The sequence below is a fragment of the Rhinolophus sinicus genome, chromosome 1 (assembly GCF_057876585.1).
Source record: "Rhinolophus sinicus isolate RSI-liver-muscle chromosome 1, RSI-T2T, whole genome shotgun sequence".
Lineage (NCBI taxonomy): Eukaryota > Metazoa > Chordata > Mammalia > Chiroptera > Rhinolophidae > Rhinolophus > Rhinolophus sinicus.
In genome coordinates, this window is record NC_142501.1 from 192,566,971 (window position 1) to 192,575,730 (window position 8,760).

The 8,760-nt window shown below is 38.9% G+C and overlaps 1 pseudogene; it reads left to right on the forward strand.

Moving 5' to 3' along the window:
* Positions 1 to 7,500: 7,500 nt before the first annotated feature.
* On the forward strand, positions 7,501 to 8,068 carry LOC109448485 (large ribosomal subunit protein uL6 pseudogene; annotated as a pseudogene).
* The last annotated feature ends 692 nt before the right edge of the window (positions 8,069 to 8,760 follow it).

The following is an 8,760-nucleotide window of genomic DNA, read 5'->3' on the forward strand; positions in this document are numbered from 1 at the left end:
TTCATTGTGGTAGTTTCAAGCCTTTATCAGTTCTGCTAACATAAGAAGCAACATTTATTGATTTAATTTTCACGTCTTCTACCTGTCCCTGCTCACTTCCTGGTAAATGTGCTAACCAGCACTGACATAGTAAAAAGGTAGACAGGAACTGAAAGAAATCAGAGAATTAAGGGGTTGATTTTTTAAAGACTGGCAACCCACAAAGTACATAAAGTCAGGTTGTATCTATAAACAGTGATACATTATTAGTCATTGAGTACTAAAGTTATGGTTAATTTTTAAATAAGACCTTCTGACTTGATAGTGTTCAATTGGTTGAACTCAACCAAATGAACCAATGTTGGAATAATTTTAGTTGTTTACATGAAGGTGGATTAAGGTGTGAGTTAAAAAGTTTATGAGTACATTAGTCATTTAAAAAAATATTCAAACTTTTCTAATATTGCAACCACTCTTCTTTATAATTATGCCATCAAGTGCCATAGCTATGTATGTAAACCCTACTATTAATAGCATAACAACTTCATAGTGTTCATTAATTTGATAAGTTGGGAGTTGAGCAGTTGAAATTTTAATGTAAACATATAGTCAAGCTTTGTAGAGTTACTTAGTCTACATTAAAGCACAGATGATGAAATGGCATAGCAGGAAGCAATTGTTGAGACTCTTGAGTGCTATTGTTTCATAAATGAGAAAGCCAAAGAGCAAAGATAGTGAATTGCTAGTTCATGATTATGCAATAAATAACAGAGCCAAGTCTAGATAATAGAGGTATACTGCTATCAAAACTCATCAGCTATTTCTAAAATCAAACTGTCTGCTATTGTTTAGATTTTGAAAAGTAAATCTACACTTATATATTTATAATTTACATCTTTCTCTAACAAATTATATCATCATTTTTTCATAAATCATAGTTTATGTAGAGTCATAAGTAGAAGGAAAGTTAGAACCTCATGTAATAACACCATGGAAGATTTATTTGCTTGAGGGCAAGCCGGTTCTTGAAATCAAGCCACTTCACTACCAAACTAACATTTTGTTTCCATTTGCATTTTCTAAATATGTTAATATCATTCTGAAAACTTTTGAGACAGGAATACAATAAATCATTTCAGTGGTTCTTTTAGAACTGAACTAGGAGGGAGCCTAATAGGTATCAGAAATCCTATTTGATGTCCTCATTTTAGAGCAAAAGATTTGATTAATATTCATTGGCTTTGTCTGAAATTGAAAGAATATGATGTTTATCAACATATAATGGTGTTTGTTCATTGCATTGATTTTTCTTATGAGTTTTCACAATTTGAAATAATAACCACAAAAGCTACCCAAATTGATTTCTGATTGTTCATTGTTTATAGCATCTGTAGAAAATATGTTGGCATGGCATTCACAACTAGCGTGCTTTATTTAAAATTAAGGGGGAAACAGTGCTAATTATAAACATTGTCTATAATGGGGCATTGTAGTTTACATAATTACATTTTGTAGAAGAAAGGGGGGAGCCTGGTCTGACTTCATTTTTCCATTAGAAAGGATCTGACTGTATTCCTTCTATGGCACCAGCTGCATGGTTCTTTACATGAGATCAGTGTATCTCATTTCAGTAGCCTGCAGTGAGTTTACTTTCTAAGAGCTGCCTCTTGCAAATGTGCCAGGAGAAGGATAATTTTGCTCTCTATAATAACAGAAGACTAGTCCTGTCCAGAATATTTGCTTCACAAGCTATGTCTAGACCAACTTTGCCATCAAAACTCTCAGTCTCATATAAAAAGTCACGTGTTTGGGTTTTTTGTTTTGTTTTGTTTTTTTCCCCAGACCATTTTCAAGGAGTATTTTCCAAAATAAATAAGTGTATAAATAAATTAAAAGATCGCTAAATGGGTAAATATTTTTTTCCTTGTGGTTTCCACCCTTAGGCTTTCCTTTCCTTTTTTGCATGTAGGAAAACAAATTACATTAAAACAGACAAACAGACTCACAGTGCTGTAAAAATTTAAATAATCTTGTTAAACATACTTCATTAAAAATTTTAAAGTTGTGATTGAGAACTAAAATAAGTATTTTAAACAATTAAAGACTATCTTTTCCTCAAAATAATATAAATAAGCATATTGAATATATATATATATATATATATATATATATATACATATATATTTAATATATATATAATTTTTAACAGAATAATTTTGTATAGTAAAAGGACATTCACGGAATTTACATTGGTAACACAAGATATATGTAAGGACCTTCAGGGGATCTTTCCATACTCTATATTCTACCTCTTTTTTTCAGGCAAATTGACGTGCACACCTTGGATAATATTCATTTCTATATCCTTAGCACCTAGAGTAGTGTATTGCATAAAATGGATCATTATGACAGTTTTGTATTATGTTATAGTTAGTGAAATGGACAAATTCTTGGTGCTGTTTTGAGGCTGTAGTCATTGTATGACCTTAGGTCAAGTTAATTCATAATTTGGATCCTTTTGTTTCCACATCTCTAAAGTGAGGAGAGGGCTAATAAATACCTACAGGTAAGTTAGCCACACTCTAACGTAATACCTAATGAAAATATCTGATGGCATTTCTTGATAAATAGTTTATTAATCAATTAGATAGTGTTAATGGTAGAGGCACTATAAGTTTTCATAATATATATATGAAGGCAAGGCACTATAAGTTTTCATAATATATGATATAGTTCAGACTTGCTCTATGCATCACTTGATACAGCAATAAAACTACAAGGATTTAAAAGCAAACATAACATCTGTAGCCTTTAAAGCTCTGTAAGCCTTAGAAGACAAGCATGCTGCAATTACAAAGCTATTTAGAAACATAATGCTAATCCTTTCTTAGGGAATTAGAAAAAGAAACTAACAAGGCAAAAATGTAACTACTCCTTGGTGAAAGTTTTTAATCATTTCATAATGTAACCTGCTCTAGCGAACATTTAATTATTATTAAATGTTAACAACACATATGTGTTGGTGATGTTTTCCCACTGCTAAGAATCATCATCTTTTAATGTGCCTAAAAATAATTTTGGAGTCAAAATCCCTTTTGGAAGTTGCCCTGTATACAAAGTCTTTACTGAAATAGGCTGTAAAAATGAGATTGTATAAAGGATGACTGCTATTTTAATATTGTTTTTCAAAATAAAAAGACAAACCTTAGAGATCAGAAAAAGATTACACTTTTACTTATACCAAACTGAACTGAAATATAAATTCATCACTGACTCATATCCCGGAAAATAAGAAAGGGTAAGTTGTGTTAGGATAATTGATAACAAAGGAAATGCTGAAATGTAACATAAATCAAATAATTTACATTACCCAGGACTAAGAAACAAATAGCCAAGCGTAACTATTGTGCCCAATGTTGAATAGAATGTAAGCCATCACTACAGAAACAGCTTATATAATCTCAATAATCGATTAATAATGTAGTTCTATTTCTTGACCACACATACATGTCAGGTCTTCTAGTAGGTGTTATTTCATAAACATCATTAAGCCATGAACCAGATTTCACAGTCTAATGGAAAAAACGTTGCTCATAAGTACCTAATCTCAAAGTTAGGTGGTAAAGGCGCATCTATGCTATTCCTTCTCACCAGCTTCTGTTTCTTCTATAAACTGTGCCTAGGTCTCATCTACTATCGTCATCGAATTGGGATTTGTTATCTTTTATGCTCAGGCTACCTGGATTCAGCGATTTGGCTAAGATCTATTGAAGGTGAGCTAAATGCAAACAGCCAGATGACTGATTAATTCCAGAATGGTTCTTTGATCCACACTAAGCCAAATGCCACCTTTCAATGGATTCTTGCTATTCTTTGGTGGCAGATGTATAACTAGTTACTATAAGTGGCCTTGTTTCCAAATGTGTAGAAAAAGCTGAAAGAGAACATGTTATTAAGATATTTAAACACTGCTGTTATTTTTGTTCTGAGGCCTTAGTTTGCCCCTACCTTTCCCAGTTTTAATATTTGAAACAATAGCTATGTTTTTCTTAAGTCAGGTTGAATAGCATTTCTGGCATTTATCACCAAGATGGCCATTTGTTGTGCGGGGTGGCCTGCGGGGTCTCAGCTCCCACTCCCCACATAAGAACGCAGGACATGGTGAGGCCAAAAAGGAACACACACAGAGCCATAGGTAGGGGAGTCATACCACTATATTCTCGCTGGCGGCTGGGTTGGAGATACAGGAAGCAGGAGCCACACTGTCCGCAACCTGCTGTCCTAACTGCAATCTGTGCTTGCCAGTCACCATCCTCTTGCTAGCCCCCATTTTCTATTAGCGTAACCATGGCAGTTATATTCATGGCCAATGGCTCACTGGTTACAGCTGACGGCCAACTAGCCACAGCTGATGGCCATCCAATCACAGTTGATGGCCATTTACGAGCTGAGCCAGCACCTTTCTATGTGAGGCGGAGAGCCTGGAAACTGCTCTCTGGGGCTCTGCCCCCACACTCCACCCCTACAGGGTCTTACCTCACAATCTACGCGACAAGTATCTTCTGCGAGGGGCCCTGTGCGAGGAGCCTGGAGGTAAATGCAATATCCTGGACACAGCCAGGCTCTCTGGGCACAGCCAGGGTTTCTCAGGGCACCACTAGTCCTTCTAGGCACAGCCAGACTTCCTGGGCTTCTTAGGGTACCACCAGTCTCCCGGGACACAGTCAGGGTTTCTCAGGGCGCTTCCACTCTCTCTGGGCACAGCCAGACTTCCTGGACTCAGCCAGGGTTTCTCAGGGCACTGCCATTCTCTCTGGGCACAGCCAGACTTCCTGGACTCAGCCAGCACTCTGAGGGCACTGCCACTCTCTCTGGGCACATCCAGACTTCCTGGACTCAGCCAGGACTCTCAAGGCGCTTCCACTCTCTCTGGGCAAAGCCAGGCTTCCTGGACTCAGCCAGGGCTCTCAGGGCACTGCCACTCTCTCTGGGCCTCTCAGAGTACCGTTCTGGAACAACAGCGGCTCACAGTCAAGGTTCTTACATATTCTCGATGGCGGCCGGTCAAGACAGGAAGCAAACGTCCACCGGTTCCACTACATGGTGGTACGTTCCCAAGCAAACAGTCGAGCAGTCCATCAAATCTAGGATGAACGGCAATTCCCCATAGTCCACAGTCATTTGCCAGGGCTGTGTGTTGGCCTGACAATGTGTGCCCTCTTCTCAGGGCGAGGGCTCCAAGTCCTCCCCAACCTGGGGGTGAGGGCCTCAGCAAGCACTTCCAAGCCCAGAGGGCCGCAACGACCTTCGCTTTCTCCAGCCTATGATGGTTGAGAACCGTCCATGTCTTCCCACCCCTACATGGGGGTCCAGCTCTCAGGCAGCTGCTCCTCCTGGTCTTCCAGAGACTGAGTGTTCATACGCACAAACTGCTCTACCATCCTTCCAGGAGCTTTGGCCAGCACTGTACCCTGCTCGTTGTGACATTTGTCATGCAGCATGTGTGGGGACAGAGCCAGGAGTGCAGTTTCCAGGCTCTGGGCCTCACGTGGAAAAGTGCTCACTCGGGTAGTAAATGGCCATCAACTGTGATTGGAAGGCCATCAGCTGTGGCTAGTTGGCCATCAGCTGTAACCAGTGAGCAACTGGGCACTAATATAACTGCTGTGCCTATGCTAGCAGAAAATGGGGGCTAGCAAGAAGATGGTGGCTGAGCTAGCAAGCGGCAGAGTGTGGCTTGCGGATTGCAGAAAGGCGGATTGCAGCTAGAGAGTCAGTCAGTTGGCAGAAAAGCAGACAGCGGGTCAAACGTCGTGTGAATCCAGCCTCCAGTGAGACTATAGTGGTATGACTCCCCCATCTAGGGCTCCGTAGGTGTTCCTTTTTGGCCTCACCATATCCTGCGTTCTTACGTGCGGAGCAGGACAGGAGACCCTGCAGGCCACACAGGGTGTCAGGCGGGGTCTCAGCTACCGCTCCCCACATAAGAACGCAGGACATGGTGAGGCCAAAAAGGAACACACACGGAGCCATAGATACGGAAGTCATGCCACTATATTCTTGAGGGCGGCTGGTTTGGAGACACATGAAGCAGGAGCCACACTGTCCGCAACCCGCTGTCGTGCAGGGTGGCATGCGGGGTCTCTGCTCCCGCTCCCCACACAAGAACGCAGGATATGGTGAGGCCAAAAAGGAACACCCACGGAGCCATAGGTAGGGGAGTCATACCACTATATTCTCGCTGGCGGCTGGGTTGGAGAAACAGGAAGCAAGAACCACACTATTCCCAACCCTCATTGCTCCACTTGCAGGCTCAGCCACCATCTTCTTGCCAGCCCCCATTTTCTGCTAGCGGAGCCACGGCAGTTATATTAGTGGCCAGTGGCTCACTGGTTATAGCTGATGGCCAACTAGCCACAGCTGATGTCCATCCAATCACAGTAGATGGCCGTTTACTGCCCGAGTGAGCACCTTTCTATGTGGAGCTCTGTCCCCACACCATTGATCATTTATTGTGTTCCATGTATGATTTCCATAGATAATTAATACCTCAGATAATAATTTTTTTAAAAAAAAGTTTTTCTGAAGGTATATCAACCAGGTTCTTCATTTATCCTGAAAGTTTAAGGAAAACTCTCAAAACGTAGAAATAGCGAGAAAATATATTCACAATAAATGTATAATAGCTTTGGGGATATTTGTTTAAAAAAAACATTTTGCTAAGGATATGAATTCAGATTAAGAAAAAAATTTAGGTGTTTTAAATTTTATGCCCATTAGTATGATCCTCTAAAAGGTTAAGAATAAATTCAAACATTTCTGTGAAGGAAGTTCCTTCTGTATGGGAAAGTGCTATCCCAACAAGTTTTCCATGATAAGGAACATTGATGACAGTTCTCGATTCTCTCAGAGTGAAGATTTCAAGGCCCTTGGTACAGTATAATTACACAGGCTACTTTAAGAAATACAAGAAGCAAATAGATGATTGATAAAGTTATTTTTCACTCGACTGTAAATATTTCAGATTAAAACATATATGTGTCTGTCTTCTATATTTTCCCCTTGGTAAAATACCTCATATTATTGAGTTTAATTTGTCTCCTGACTTAGCTATTCTCAGAATAGCATGTAACTTGGTCAGTAAGATGATTTCAAAGTATTTCTGATTTATTTCTTTATTTTAATTAAAAAAACATATCAGTGACGATATGGGTGAATCTATTATTCCTTCAATATAGAAAACTATGACATCAACGAACCATAGTGATATAAAACTAAACTGACTTAAGTTGAGCCTCGTTGTCTACTTTTTGCATAAATATTTTATTTTGTATTACATTATGGAAAAGTTGGTATGGCAACAGAAAGCGATATTGGTAGTACAATGAAATACCTCCTCTAACTTAAATAATTAAGCACTTGTTGTGTAAAGAGTTCTTTGGAACTCTGGTTCTGTATACTTGCTTTATGAGATCAAATTTGGTTTCTTAAATGTATTTTAACATTTTGGCTACATCTACTGTGAGGATGAAGCCCATTCTCAGCAATCAGACGGTGGACATTCCAGAAAATGTGGACATCACTCTGAAGGAAAGCACAGTTATTGCACCCTGAGGAGGGACTTCAATCACATCCGTGCAGAACTCAGTCTCCTTGGAAAGAAAAAGAAGCGGCTCCAGCATGGCAAATTGTGGGGAAGTAGAAAGGAACTGGCTACTGTTCGCACTAGCTGCAGTCACGTACAGGACATGATCAAGGGTGTTACAATGGGCTTCAGTTACAAGCTGAGGTCTGTGTGTGCTCACTTCTCCGTCAGCGTTGTCATCAGGAGAATGGTTCGCTTGTTGAAATCTGAAATTTCTTGGTTGAGAAATGGTTCTGCAGGGTTTGGATGAGGTCAGACATTGCTCTTTCAGTTTCTCAAGCCAAGAAAGATGAGTTAATTCTTGAAGGAAATGACATTGAACTTGTATGAAATTCAGCTGCTTTGATTCAACAAGCCACACCAGTTAAAAACAAGGATATCAGAAAAATTTTGGATGGTATCTATGTTTTTTAAAAAGGAACAGTTCAGCAGACTGATGAATAAGACCTAAGTTGTCCAGCTACAGAAACAGCAAGCTATCAGGTGATTCCTCAGATTTACTTGTGATATCTTCAAGATGCAATAAAAGTGATGTATTGATTTTTTTTTTTTTTTGGGAAAAACGTATTTTAACATTTAAAAAGATCTATAATTAAAATTAATTCAGAATTTAAGTGAAATGTGCTACTATGAATATTTAGAAATCACCTCTTCTATTTGTACTGTTTGGCAATTTCAATTTTACCTCAGGTTAAAATTGACCTTGCAACCACTCTAAATATATCTGTACATTTTATAGGTACTCATATGCTCATATGTTATAGACTAAGAATAAGACTTAACAAAAAAAAGTATTTATTTTGAATTCGATAAGCAAGCTTGCAACTTCAAGACAAAAATATCATCCTCAATTTAACACCAAATGAGGGTCTAACTGCTATATCATGTGATTAACTGGGTGACCCAAGGCAATGTATCCTTTCTGAGTACTCGTGTCCTCCACTGGAAATGGGAAGCAAATGGATGATCTGCAGCATAAGTATACATGTGGATTAAATAAATTACATGTTTAGGATGAGGTCTGGCACACATTAAGTGTCCGAAACTATTGTCAATTTCATTTATTATGATTAGAATTTTACTTGTATTACTATTGATGAATCAGGATATTGGGTTATTTTATCCCATATTGTATG